The sequence below is a fragment of the Schistocerca gregaria genome, chromosome 7 (assembly GCF_023897955.1).
Source record: "Schistocerca gregaria isolate iqSchGreg1 chromosome 7, iqSchGreg1.2, whole genome shotgun sequence".
Classification (NCBI taxonomy): Eukaryota; Metazoa; Arthropoda; class Insecta; order Orthoptera; family Acrididae; genus Schistocerca; species Schistocerca gregaria.
This window is the reverse complement of record NC_064926.1, coordinates 346,598,873-346,614,426: the sequence shown is the minus strand read 5'-3', so window position 1 is coordinate 346,614,426 and position 15,554 is coordinate 346,598,873. Positions and strand designations below refer to the sequence as shown.

Genomic DNA, 15,554 nt, shown 5'->3' with positions numbered 1-15,554 from the left:
CATGTTCCTCAGTGCTATTCGGCAATGCATTTGAACCCGCAATATTCGCAGTGTGAAAAGCAGAAAATGTGTCTTGACTTATTTGAGAAAGCGGTGAGAACGCAAAACCTGAATCTACAGTATTTGCAAGATTGTATCCTGTCATTTCGGATTCCTGAGGCAAGCTGATGCCGACCGATCGATCGATAATGCTCCCTGTTCACTAATTGTTTCACTGTCCACACCACTGTTTGCAGCCCGCTCAATTTCCCTATGCACAGTTACCAGATTACTACTTTGAACATTAGTTAATTCATTACTCGGTGGCGCTAACGCACTGCTCTCGTCTTCACTGTTATTTCTCAGTTTACTTTGGAGCCTAATATTACGTTTTTCACACGCCATTATTGTCACAATATTTCACACGATAACACAGAAAAGCACAATTTGAAGAGCAAAAATAAGAGAACACATTAACGTAGCACTGAAAATAATATCTCGTTAATTGCAAGCGCAGCTGCGAAATACTTGTTGCAAATCTACATGCATTGCACAACTGTTTTACTGTACAAAAATGAAAAACTACAACTACGAAGGAAATTGTCTCTATAATTACGCGCTAGCAATAAACAATAGCTACACTAATTACACAAACTACAAGAAAAAATCAGAAGATTCCAGTGAGGTACCTTCGGCTAAGGGTCGACATATGAAACGTCCCCTTAGAAAAATTATACAAGATTGTGCTTAAACTGGCACACAATATTTTTAGCGCAACGCAATCTGACTTTCAAAAATCCCTACAAAAAAGAAATGGCCCTGACTAACATTAACCTATACGTTTCACAAATCGCTTACCTCACTAAAATCTTGTTTACTCGAACTACTGCAATACAGCGAGCGCCACTACTGCCAGCTAAATAAAAGATTCAAACTACGGAAGGCACTAACTACTGATAGGGATAGTTCGCAAATGAAAGATTTTAATAGAGAACAAACAATGTATTTACTTTAATATTGTTCAAAAGTCATATTATATATATCAGTTCATGACATCCAGTCTTACAAATTTCAAAACTCCGCCATTTCTCTCCCCACATCCACCGTTGCTGGCGGCTCACCTCCAACTGCGCAACGCTACGCGCTGTTAACAGCCAACTGCTCAACACTACAATAGCGAACAACAAAGCAAACCAGCCACAGACTGCACACAGCACAGCCAGTGATTTCCATACAGAGTGGTATGTGATGTTACCAATAAAAAAAACTAAACAGCCTACTTACAGCTTACTCGCATTCTTATTTTCCTATTCATTATTAAACCTACTCCTGCATTACCCCTATTTGATTTTGTATTCATAACCCTGTATTCACCTGACCAAAAGTCTTGTTCCTCCTGCCACCGAACTTCACTAATTCCCACTATATATAACTTTAACCTATCAATTTCCCTTTTTAAATTTTCTAACCTACCTGCCCGATTAAGGGATCTGACATTCCACGCTCCGATCCGTAGAACGCCAGTTTTCTTTCTCCTGATAACAACGTCTTCCTGAGTAGTCCCCGCTCTGGGCTCCGAATGGGGGACTATTTTACCTCCGGAATATTTTACCTAAGAGGACGCTATCATCATTTAACCGTACAGTAAAGCTGCATGCCCTCGGGAAAAGCTACGGCTGTAGTTTCCCCTTGCTTTCAACCGATCGCAGTACCAGCACAGCAAGGCCGTTTTGGTTAGTGTTACAAGGCCAGATCAGTCAATCTTCCAGACTGTTGCCCCTGCAACCACTTCCTCAAGCTTTCTTTTCCACTGACGCATTTCTAACATGGATAATACAGGAATGTGTCAATGGAATAGAAAGCTTGAGGAAGAGAACGACTGAAGTAACAGAAATTATAAAACTATATTGGCTGTTTCTACTACACAGAAATGAAGGACGCAATAGCATGTGAAGGCTAGACGTCTTCAGCGAGCCAGATTGCTGCCAACCAGTTCTCAGATTAAGCGCTAAAGAAAAGGATATGTATCATATCATGTGTTCCCAAATTCTGATTTTGTGGGGGGAGATTTGGACCTTTAAAACAGCAAGTTAATTTGATGTATTATGTGTGGCATCCGCTTAGTGACTCTCTTTCGAGTCATTATATTTTTTTAAACATCTTCGTGTTTCGAGAACTGACTGGGTGATGTCATGTTACTCCACAATACGCAACTCATCAGCATTATTATCTGACAGTGTTCATTCCTGGAACGACTGAAGTCGCCTTGTACAATAAAAGAGAGAGAGAGAGAGGGAGAGAGAGAGAGAGAGAGAGAGAGAGCCAGAGAGAGGTGGAGCTGCCGTAACCGGACGGCAGCACAATCGACAACCAGGACGTGACCTCGGCTGGAGCTCGGTCTGGACGCTCTTGTAGTTACAGTTGCCGACCCGCCACGTCAGTACCCATCCGGCAGGCGGAGCGTGCGGTTCTGTGCGAGGTACGACCACCTAAACGGACAGATACATACAAGAGGTTAGTTCTCTTCGAAGCCTGCACACTTTCGTTGGCGTTCGCTGCTTTAAGTAGAACTGTTAGTGAAAAAGCGGTATAAACTGGAAGAAAAAAACCACAACCAGTTATTTTACAACTCCTCAGTTTATGCCGCACCACAAACAGCGCCGGAATAGTTATGCTGTTTGCAGTACGCTCCACATCACTTCGTAACTTTGGTAGAATATAACTGTGAGCTAGCTATTATATGTGTGTTGGCATTGCGTGCAATTTCCGCAGAATACATAGTTGTAAACACAGTACTGAACACTGGAGGTGCAAGCAAAGTACGTACAAGTTCACTAATTTGTATAGCTGCGCTGGATTAGCCGAGCGGTCATCGACTGTGCGGCTGGTCCCGGCGGAGGTTCGAGTCCTCCCCCGGGCATGGGTGTGTGTGTTAAAAAAAATGGTTCAAATGGCTCTGAGCACTATAGGACTTGACTTCTGAGGTGTTAGAACTGCTTAAACCTAACTAACCTAAGGTCATCACATACATCCATGTCCGAGGCACGATTCGAACTTGCGACCGTAGCGGTCGCGCGGTTCCAGACTGTAGCGCCTAGAACCGCTCGGCCACCACGTCCGGCTTGTGTTTGTCCTTAGGATAATTTAGGTTAAGTAGTGTGTAAGCTCAGAGACTGATGACCTTAGTAGTTAAGTCCTATAAGATTTCACACAAAATAATAAAAATAATTTGTATGTGGCGGAGCATTTAGAGCGTTCAAACACACACACACAAATTTTACAGAAAAGCTAGAAACAGTAAAACGTGTAAAGTATAGGGTACGCAGCAGAGGAAAGAAATGACGAGACAGGCTCACGTTACGGAAAAACTGGTCGATGGTAACAAACCGCGGAAGACTGCGTTACAACCATTTTGGCAGCGAGACGCTGGCCGCTTCATAGCCTCGCTGTTCAAAATTCTCTGTTGAGCAGATGTCCCCCAAACCAGCTTTACTCAGGGTGTCCAGAGAACTGCAGCCAGTGAAATTTGCTCACAGGAAAGGCAGAGAAAAGTTTCACTAACTTCCGCGTCCGATCTCCACAACTGGCACAGCAGGTAGAAGAGCCTAGGACTCAAGGCGCGTTGACAGGGCCGTATTTTACGGCAACGTGGAGCCACGATAGTGTCGCCGGTAACACTGCAGCAGTGTGCCTGCAGTACCTTAGAGTATTGCTGTACGGCGGTCTATGTTGCTGATGGAACAGGCTCTTGCATGTGTTTGCCGACGCACTTCTGAGGTTTTGCCCGTCTTATCCACCGATGTTGGAGACAGTTATTCATATGTCTGGGCTGTATCTGCTTCTGTCCTTTTTTGTACACTCTTCCCTTTCACTTTACGCCTTGCCTGCTCTTTCTCACACCTACAGCTTTCAGTGCCGAGTCATGTGAAACAATATTATTTCCCTTCACATCGAAAGTTGGTGCGCGCACGCAGAGGTAATCTATGTGTTTGCTGTCTTTAGGAATATAGAAGTTGGCGAATGAGACAACCATTAAATCCATGAATCTGATATGTACATCTACGACCACAGCTATGGAACACAGGAAATAATATGTACAAAGATCGAAATGTAAAAAAAAAGAAGATATTCTTATGACTACCATCTTAGTAGGAGATATACAGTAGTGAATCATAATTTTATCCTACACAGATTCTCTGCCCAAGACATTTTTTAATTTTTTCATTTTATTTTTTATTTAATTTCATTTTTTTTGTCTCGTCGGTCTTGTGACTGTTTTGATTCGGCTGGTCACGAATTCCTGCGCCAACCTCTTCATCTCAGAGTAGCACTTGCAACCTACGTCCTCAATTATTTGCTGGATGTATTCCAATCTCTGTCATCCCGTCATACCGTCTATAGCTCCTTCTAGTACCATGCAGGCTATTCCCTAATGTTTTAACACATGTCCTATCTTCCTGTACCTTCTTGTCTGCGTTTTCCTTGTGTTCCTTTCTTAGCCGCCGGCCGCGGTGGTCTCGTGGTTCTAGGCGCTCAGTCCGGAACCGGGCGACTGCTACGGTCGCAGGTTCGAATCCTGCCTCGGGCATGGATGTGTGTGATGTCCTTAGGTTAGTTAGGTTTACTTAGTTCTAAGTTCTAGGCGACTGATGACCACAGATGTTAAGTCGCATAGTGCTCAGAGCCATTTGAACCATTTGAACCTTTCTTAGCCGATTTTGTGAATAACCTCCTAATTTCTTACCTCAAAGTCCAGCTAATTTTCAACGTTTATCCGTAGCACCACTTCTCATACGCTTGTATTCTCTTCTTCAGGTTTTCCCACAGTGCATGTTTGCTGACATACAGTGCTGTGCTCCTAACGTACATTCTCAGAAATTTCTCCCTCGAATTAAGGCCTCCATTTGATACCAGCTGATATCTCTTGCTCTTGCAACCAGTGCTGGACTGCTTTTTACGTCCTCCTAGCTTCCTCCATCATGGATTATTTTGGTGCCTATGTAGCATAAATCCTTAACTTCGTCTTCTTTGTGATCCCTATTTGTCATGTTATACATTTTGCTATTCTCATTTCTGCTACTTACCATTATTTTCATCTTTCTTCGATTTACTCTCAGTCCACATTCTATACTAATTACAATGTCCATTCCGGGAAACATGTCCTGTAATTCCTCTTCACTTCCACTAATGATAGCAGTTTCATCAGTGAACCTTATCATTGATAACCTTTCACCCTGAATTTTAATCTCACTGCTCACCCCTTCTTTTGTTTCCGTCACTGCTTCTTCTATGTATAGACTGAACAGTATGGGCGAAAGACTATCTCCCTCTCCTACATCCTTTTGAATACAAACAATACGTTCCTCATCTTCTAGTCTTATTGTTCTCTCTTTGGAGCTGTACATATTGTACATTATCTGTCTTGCACTCTAGCTTACCCCTGTTTTTCGCAGACTTTCGAACATCTTTCTCTGTTACATTGTCGAACGCTTTTTCCATGTCGACAAATCCTACGAACATGTCTTGGTTTTTCTTCAGTATGGCTTGCATTACTAACGACAATGTCAGATCTGCCTCTCAGGTGCCTTTATGTTTCCTAAAGACGAAGTATGCTACGGTCGCAGGTTCGAATCCTGCCTCGGGCATGGATGTGTGTGATGTCCGTAGGTTAGGTAGGTTTAAGTAGTTCTACGTTCTAGGGGGCTGATGATCTAAGATGTTAAGTCCCATAGTGCTCAGAGCCATTTGAACCAGCCCAGACGAAGTGTTCGTCATTTAACACAGTTTTCTTTTCCGTTCTTCTTTATATTATTCTTGTCAACAACGTGGATGCATGAGCTGTTAAGCTGATTCTTCGACAGTTCGCGCACTTATAGGATATTGCTCGCTTTTATGTGGATGATATTTCTCAGAAAGTCTGATGTTATGAGTCTCGCATATTCTATACACCAGTGTCAACAGACATTTTGTTACCAATTCCCTTTATGATTTTAATAATAATGTTGTCTATCCCTTCTGCCTTCAAAGCTTGTTAAAACTCTAATTTTTATACTGTATCCCCTATCTCTTCCCTATAGACTCCTGTTTCTTCTTCTGTCACGTCATCAGACAAGTCGTCCCCCTTTTAAAGGCCTTCAATTTACTCTTTCCACCCATCCGCTCTCTTCTCTGCATTTAACAGTGGAATTCCCATTGCAGTGGTGCATGAATTTCACTACAGTGGACAACTTTTAATGGTCAATTCTCCGATGTTTTCAATCAGTCATGAGGCTGAAAATCCACGCAGGACTCAACACCAGTATGGAGTGCTCACTGCAGTGAACTGTGTGCATTTGCAGCCTCAGGACTGATTGAAAATGCCACAGAAACGGCCATTAACAGCTATCCACTGTAGTGGACGCTATGCGCCACAGGGTTAATGTGGCTGCCCTTGCTTGATTTCACAGAATGTTGCTTTGGCTTTTTTATATGCTGAATCAGTCCTGACAATCATTCATTTTTCGATTTCTTCACACTTTTTCATGCAGCCATTTCGCCTTAGGTTCCCTGCACTTTCTATTTATTTCATTCCTGTGACTTGTATTTCTGAAATTCCCTGAACATTTTTGCATTTCCTTCTTTCGCCGAACAGCTGACGTATTTCTTTTGTTACCTATGGTTTCTTCTTAGTAACTTTCCTGGTATCTATGTATTTATTTCCAGCTTACGTGATTGCCCTTTTTAAAGACATCCACTCCACTTACGCTGAACTGCCGAATGAGCTACTCATTGCTGTATCTATAGTCTTAGAGAACTTCAAATGTATGTCTTCGTTCCTTAGTACTTCCGTATCCTACTTCTTTGCCATTGATTCTTCCTGATTAGTCTCTCAACTTCAGTATGAGTCTATATCTGCCTCTTGGGTGCACATTATAATCCAGTATCTGATTTCGGAATCTCTGCCTGATCATGATGTGATCTTCCTGTATCTACCGTCCTTTTCCAAGTACACCTCGCCCAATTATGATTCTTGAATAGAGATTCGCTAATACTAACTGAAATTTAGTGCAGAACTCAATTAGTCTTTCTCACCTCTCATTCCTAATACAAAGCCCATATTCTCCCATAATCTTTTCTTCTATTCCTTCCCCTATAATCGCATTTCAGTTCGTCACGAGTATTAGATTTTCACCTTCCCTTATTACATTTTCATTTCCCCTTATGTACTGAATTATCTGTTCATTATGTTCTCATACATTCTCTCTCTCTCTTCATCGTCTACCTGTGACGATGGCATGTGTAGCTGAACTGTTTTTGTCGGTATTGAATTACTGTCGATTCTGATGAGAGCATTCCTGTCACTGAACTGTTCACATTCTGCCCTATCTTCCTACTCATAACGAATTCTACTGTTGTTATACCAATTCTTGCTGCTGTTGGTATTATCCTAAACTCATTTGACCAGAAGTCCTTGTCTTCTTTCCATTTGACTTCACTGACATCCACTATACCTAGATTGAGCTTAAGCATTTCCGTTTTCAGACTTCCTAGCTTCGCTCCCGCTTTGAAACTCCTGCTATTCCACAGACGTTAGCCTTTCGTTTGTTATTCAATCTTTTTCTCATGATCACCTTATCCTTGGCAGTTCCCTCCAGGATACTAGTCCGAGTTTTTTTGCCAATGGAGACATCATTGTGACACATTTTCAGTTATAGGCCACATGTCCTGTGCATACACATTATGTGTCTTTAATGCAGCGATTTACACTGCCTTCTGCATCCTCATGCCGTTGATGAATGTTGATTCTTCCGTATTTTAGAGGCCATTTCGCACGCATAGGGGAAGAGAGTGCCCTGGACCTGTGTCTGCTCCTCCGCCATCTTTGACAAACCCATTGGCAGAGGAAGGGTTACTTATTCGGCTGATGAGTTTAATTCAAAACTTAAGCAGCGGCAAGGTTCCAACCTGGGACCGAGGATGTTTAGATTACTAGTCAAAGACGCAACCCCTAGGATACTAAACCATCTTAAAGTTTATTGCTCTGTATTTTATTCAAAGGGAGTCATAATTTGTAGGTTATGCATTAGTTAATTACAATTATTAGATCACTGATGGTATGTTATATACCAAATTAAGTACGAAATGTTCTGTTTTATAGCCTGCTGCTGTCGTAAATTTTACGAGGGTTTAGTAATCTAAGGTTAAGACGTATAAACGTCTTTGAAGCTCCATCACGTGTTATGTTTGTTTGCATGGCTATCTTCCACAGCTGCTGGTATAATCTGCCTGTTTCGTCTTTAGCTTACTGCAATGTTGTTCGCGTGTCGCTGTGGTTAAGGTATACTGTGCACTGAAATACGGCGCTATCCGTAACCGAAGCCGAGGCAACTGTGGCCCATGGCCCATAGATGACAGGGGTGAACGACAGCTCCACAGATGTGTTTGGCCAAATAGAGGTGCAACTGTTGAGCAACTGACCGCCCACATGAATCAGCGAGCGTTGCTGCGTATGGGCCTCCTCAGCAAGCGCCCGGTTGAAGCATCTGTGCTGACTATTGTTCATCGGCAAGGAAGTCTAGAATTTTCTCTCTAGTACCGCAGCTGGACCATGTGATCCCTTAAATGCAGTTTGGTTTTGCTCACCACGATGGCATCTACTAGCAGGAGAATGCTACGTTCCACACAACTCTCGGTGTGTTTGCGTGGTTCGAAGAGCATTAGGGTGAGTTTATCACACTTTCTTGGTCACCAAACTTCCCCGATTTAATCTCAACAGAGAGTCTGTAGGACCACGTAGATCCGGGCTCTTCGCGCCCCTCCTCAACCGAAAATCTATAACAGGTGGCCACGGCGCTAGAGGTAGCATGGCTTCACGACCATGTTGGTACCTCCTTCCAGAACCTCACTGACTCTCTTGTTGCACATCTCCATGCTCCAAAAGGCGGTATTTCTGGCCTTTAAACAGTTGGTCACGTTAATGTGACTGGATAGTGTAAATGTATTGGGAAACTGGTTGCTCCATTTACGTTCTGCATCTACATGTATACTCCGCAGCCTACGTAGCGTTGTGTGGCGGAGAGAACTTTGCGTACCAGTGTCATTTCCACTCTTTCTGTTCCAGTCGCGACTGTTTCGTGGGAAGAATGATTGCTGGTAAGCCTCCGTATGGGCTCGAATCTCTGTAACTTTACCTTCATGGTCTTGTCACAAGAAATATGTAGGAGGAAGCAATACATTTGTTAACTCTGCTAGGAATGTATGTTCTCAGAACTAACAGAAAACCACGCCATGATGCAGAAACCCACTCATGCCGTGTCTGACACTGGAGTTGATTTAACAAATCCGTGATACTTTCGTTCTTACGAAATGAACTTGTAACGGAACGTGCTGCTCTTCTTTGGATCTTCCCTATTTCCTCGAGGAACCCTCTTTGATTCTAATGACGTACTGACGAGCATTATTCAAGTTTTGGTCAGTAATCAACAAATCCAGCACTCATCTTTCAGAAAGATGCCACATAGGTGACTGTCTCGCCAATCATTCTGCGAGTACATAAGATCGTGTAGTATCTCGAAGACTGTCTTTTTTTCCGTGATGTCCTCCAGTTCTATCCTTGTCAACGAAAGCGACCCGACGTTCCCGTTCACGTGACTCGATCTTGTTTGTTGGAAAGGGGCCCATTCGTTATAAATCTTCTACAGTTTTGTATGATCTATGTTGACAAAAAGCATCCAAACTAAACGATATTACCACAAATTCTATTACAGCCGTACTCCTAGCGTATCCGCCAGTTCTTGTAGAGAGGGGAGCGGGAGGAGAAAGATATCTTAGCAGGTAGCCTCATGTGACATTGGTTTTAAAGGTGTGAATTGGTACTTTGGTTAATCAAGGTTATTTATGAGAATGTGGATGAAAAGGAAGGGCCATACTACAATTGTAACGCCGCGCAGAGCCCATATTCAACAAGACAATTGAAGTATATTGCGTAAGACATTATGTAAGCACAACTGACGAATACACTACCTGCCAGACAGTATCCGGGCGCCCCTATTAAATTCGAAATTACCTGCAGATTTCACGGGAGGCGGGACTGTCAGTATAAAACGGGGCGGGGAGTGTGACGTTATCAGCAGACAAGTAGTAGCGGCAGATTTGGTCGATCAGGGTAGCTCAGAGAACGTGGACTTGTAATTGGATGTCAGCTGCGTAACAAATCCACCAGGGCTTTCAACCCCCCTAAAGTTGCCTAAATCGACTGCTGGAGAATGGCCGGAGACCGTCGATCATTGCAGTGTGGTTGAAACAAATAATTTGAAATCGTTGTTGTTGTTGTTGTGGTCTTCAGTCCTGAGACTGGTTTGATGCAGCTCTCCATGCTACTCTATCCTGTGCAAGCTTCTTCATCTCCCAGTACCTACTGCAACCTACATCCTTCTGAATCTGCTTAGTGTATTCATCTCTTGGTCTCCCTCTACGGTTTTTACCCTCCACGCTGCCCTCCAATGCTAAATTGGTGATCCCTTGATGCCTCAGAACATGTCCTACCAACCGATCCCTTCTCCTAGTCAAGTTGTGCCACAAACTTCTCTTCTCCCCAATCCTATTCAATACTTCCTCGTTAGTTATGTGATCTACCCATCTAATCTTCAGCATTCTTCTGTAGCACCATATTTCAAAAGCTTCTATTCTCTTCTTGTCCAAACTATTTATCGTCCATGTTTCACTTCCATGCATGGCTACACTCCATACAAATACTTACAGAATGACTTCCTGACACTTAAATCTATAATCGATGTAAACAAATTTCTCTTCTTCAGAAATGCTTTCCTTGCCATTGCAAGTCTACATTTTATATTCTCTCTACTTCGACCATCACCAGTTATTTTGCTCCCCAAATAGCAAACCTCCTTTACTACTTTTACTGTCTCATTTCCTAACCTAATTCACCCAGCATCACCCGACTTAATTCGACTACATTCAATTATCCTCGTTTTGCTTTTGTTGATGTTCGTCTTATGTCCTCTTTTCAAGACACTGTCCATTCCATTCAACTGCTCTTCCAAGTCCTTTGCTGTCTCTGACAGAAGTACAATGTCAAATTTGAAATCAGCGGAAGTAATCTCTGGTGGAAGTTCTGTCACTAGTCCACCTAGCACAGTGCTGCGTGTCTGGAGTTAAAAAGAATGGGACACAATGATCCACCAGCTACTCATAAGCCAGACATTTCTGTAGTCACTGTTAAGCGACGTGGTGTACAGATCGCCACCACCGGACAGTGTATAAATGGAAAATGAGGGATCTGGAGTGATGAGTCACGCTGTATCCTGTGACAGTCCGATGCCATGTCAACAATGAAATATGGATAAGGTGATTTTACGGTAAGGGGGTGTTTATCATGGTTTTGCTGTGGTTCTCTTATTGCACTTCATCCCGATTGATGTGGACACAAAAAAATGGCTCTGAGCACTATGGGACTTCACATCTTAGGTCATCAGTCCCCTAGAAACTAGAACTACTTAAATCTAACCTAAGGACATCACACACATCCATGCCCGAGGCAGGATTCGAACCTGCGACCGTAGCGGTCGCGGGGTTCCAGACTGAAACGCTTAGAATCGCTCGGCCACAACGGCCGGCCGATGTGGACACATTTTACAGCACTGTGTTCTTTGTACAATAGAGAAAAAGTTCGGAGATGATGATTGTGTGATATGCTATATTGTAATATATTGATTATTCCTTGTTACTGTAGTGTTATCTTGAAGCTGTGAGGAAGGAGGACAGGCGCTGCAAGACGCGGAAGCAGAGACGATGCAGAGGGCAGACGAAACTAGGAGAGGTATTGTTACAGGAAGTAAACTGTAAGGGGAGAGCCTTGCGAAAATGCAGACGCCCCCAGACGCGGTCCCAGAGCGCTAGTTACTCTTCAAGGAATGAAGATGTAACTTCATGTCGTCTAGACGCTGTGGTAGGTTGCCACCGTAGAACTTTGTAACCAACCGGCACGTACTAGCGTATAAAGCCACCTTGATACCAGCCCTGAGAACAGCAACGTAAGTAGGCTCACAAGGGTTAGAAAGAGAGCGAAAGCGCCAAAAAACTGTTTACCTAGCAGTCCCTCCCTACTCCGGGGAGCCCGAGGGGCGGGGCTAAATGACGTATAAAAATAATGTTGCAAGCCTTATTTGGCAGAGCAGTTATGTTTAGCTTTCAACTGAACAATGTTGATACTAAATACGGACTTAATTAGTGCAACTGCATTAACATCCTCGCCTTACGAGCTGTAGAGGGGACCTAACTAAACCGTGATTGGCAGGCGGCTGCAAGAGACCTGCGGAATTGTCTGGGTTGCTTTAAGTGGGTAAGTGGGAAAAACAGTGCCCCACGCGACTCTTTAGAACCCCTAGATTCTGCATTTTGGCGGAGTTCTCAGTCAAAAGATCTGGGCGCTGAATCCGCGTCCATCCACTCCAGCTTCGGTCCAGCTCCGCGTTAAGTCATCTCTCTCACTTGGAGTGCCTCAGTGAACAGTGTCGCATTCAGTATGTTTTGTTTTGTAACCAAGTTGTTGCCTTAAGATGCTGCTAGTATTTGCTACTATGGTCAGTATCCATTCCTGGGACTCCTGCACTGGCTTCTGTTGTAACAGTGTTATTCATGCTTTTTCTAATCTTAGAACTAGCCTCCAGTGTACTAGTTAGTCGTGTCTGAAATAAACAACTATTTCAAAATCCTGTTTGTCCAAGAGTCTCCCAAACGAGTTCCCTACCGAGTCTCACCACCTGCATTTCTAGTAAATGCCTGTACCAGTGTTGGCACAAATAGAAGAAAACAATCAAATGCCTTCACTGTGAATTGCCCTTCTGCCTTCTGCTCTGTACCGCTTGGGAACGCAGATTGACCAGTAACCCCTTCTCTCCCTCTCCCACCTATGTCAGGACACGAAAATATCAGTGCACCCTGTCATAAAGCAGCTCCTCTGAGCTGACGGTCTGGGGACAATAAATTTCTGAAATGGACTGGCCTGCTGAGAGTCCTGACCCATATCCAATGCAACACCTTTGGTATGAGTTGGAACGTCGACTTCGTTCCAGATTTCAGTGTGCAGCATCACTGCCTTCTCTGCTTTTGGTTGTTACGGAGAAATGGGCCGCCATTCCTCCACAGACATCGAGACGTCTTCTTGAAAATTACTCCACCAGAGTTCGAACCATCTTAAAGAGAAGGGTGGATGCACCCCATATTACTGTCCACCAATAAACGCCTGGATGGTTTTGATCAGGTAGTGTATTTGGCACTGCAAACAGAGAAGAAAAAAATGGTTCAAATGGTTCTGAGCACTATGAGACTTAACATCTATGGTCATCAGTCCCCTAGAACTTAGAACTACTTAAACCTAACTAACCTAAGGACAACACACAACACCCAGCCATCACAAGGCAGAGAAAATCCCTGACCCCGCCGGGAATCGAACCCGGGAACCCAGGTGCGGGAAGCGAGAACGCTACCGAGATGCGGGCAAAAACAGAGAAGAAATCACTATTATTGATCATCAGGCTTCACAGAATAACAAATACAGGAATGGTTGTAAACTGAATATTTTCAGATACGTAGAACTTTGGCTTTGCGACAAAAAAGAGTAAGAACTGTGAGCAGCGGGAAGCGTCGGTGGGAGCGTGACAGTGCTACCTAGCCGTAGACGATAACACCTCAGAGTGTAACTGCAAACTTCTGGCCTGTGCTTACCAAAGTCATCTACACTTCGTGAAGGGTAAACGTCACAGTAAGCTGGGGTGTTTCATGTAAGATGCAAGCATTGCCTCCACACTGCGCAGGTACCAATGGCTCCATACGCCACAGGCTGCAGTCTTCGTATGTCGCTGCGCCCATTGCTCGCACAGCATGTCAGGTGGCATATCGGTTTCAATTTTTTTTTTTTTTGCTCGTTCGACCAGTAAAGTGTACTTGTGTTGGTTTATTACAGAGGCGATGCATTTTTAAATAACTTAAAGAGTTCAGAGTGACTTTGGAAGAGAGAAAATAAAAAAAAAATAGATATGCAATATAAAAGAGGTTGTAATTTATGAAATTATGTATATTGCATTTCCCGATTGAGAAGCCGTGATATTTGCAATGGCCTTGTTACCCTACAGACTAGGTGTTATGTTGCTCGATGTCTGGAGGTGCCTTGGCGACACGCTAGTAGGCAATTTTTACTACTCTTCCCTTTCTGTGGTGACAGCAATTATTACTTTATATTTAAATAAAATAGGTATGGACTATATACATTGTTGGTCTATGAGAGATTGTAACTTTTATAATGGTGTATATTTCATTTCCTTGCCGATGTTCCACAATAAACATATTTTTGCAGATGGTTATGATAACGGAACTTTTATACTAATAATGAAGTTGCTGATAATTGTATGTAGCTTCATTACTGTAAGATTTAATTTGACAGAGTTATAAATGCGTGCGTGGTAAAGACATCCAAATGATGTTCAGACAGAGAGTCAAATCTGAATTTTTGAGTTGTTGTAAGGCTTGGTGGATTTGGGATGATGGATATAAAATGGTATGTAAGACTGATCCACATGCCTTAGGTTTATTGAAGATACACTCTTTTATTTTTTTATATGGTTAAAATTTCATGTTTTTCTGTTTGTAGTTTCCAGTCTTCAGATAGTTCTAGCGCCTATGCATTTCCTTATGCTAGTACGACACCCATGAATAAACATTGTCTTCAATTATCACGCCATTGTGAATCTTATACTTTACAAAAATAAAATCACGTAACACATTTGTACGATGTGTAATAGAAAACTAACGGGAATTTTTGTTTTTCTTAAAGAATTTTTACTTATTCATCAACATTAACTTTTGTCTCCTTCAACGTAATCCCCCTCAGATATAATACAGTTGTGCCAGCGCGTTCTCCATCCTTGGAGGCACTTACGGAATTCACCTTTCGTTGTGCTCAGGTATTTCAGCAGTTTTGTTTTTATCTCATCATTTAGGGCAAAATGATATCCTTTCATGGTTTTTTCAGCTTCGGTAACAGATAGAAGTTGCAGGGATCATGTCCTGCGAATATGGTGTCTGAGACAAAACAAAAGTCCAATAATTCGTTGTGCGCTAACTATAAGCCATAATACTGTTTCCACACTACGCAGAGATTCTCAGTATAGCTGATCATAATACTAACGACTGCAAGCTCACGAAGCTCGATAAAAACAGCCACTCTTCTTCGACAAAAGAGCTTTTCAGGATCGACTTCTTCATCACATACAGACTGCGATATCTGCTTGCAGTACAATATCTTCGAAAAGGTAGTCAGTCTGCAGAGAAGACTGTTTACAAAACACCTGTGCATCCCATCTTATCGCTCAAGTGGGCTCTTAAACGTTTGCGGACTGAAGCGCCTAGAACCGCTTGGCCACTCCAGCCGGCTGCGAGCTTCATTGTAACCAAATAAGTACCTTAATGAAGAAAAGGCAAAGATCCCACACTGTCGAGGAGTAGTCAAGTTTCAGATGAACGAGACTTTTGTTAACTAGATCCTTTGTGTGTGGACGCCACTTCCTTCCAATGAATAT

The 15,554-nt window shown here is 42.9% G+C and overlaps 1 protein-coding gene across 1 annotated transcript in view; it reads left to right on the top strand.

The window, feature by feature from the left end:
- Positions 1–2,343: 2,343 nt before the first annotated feature.
- The window catches only part of LOC126281410 (glutathione S-transferase D7-like), a 57,540-nt gene continuing 44,329 nt past the window's right edge, over positions 2,344–15,554 (top strand). The window contains exon 1 of the mRNA XM_049980347.1: positions 2,344–2,493. The gene's annotated coding sequence lies outside the window, so the exon portion shown is untranslated. The remainder of the gene's footprint in view (positions 2,494–15,554) is intronic.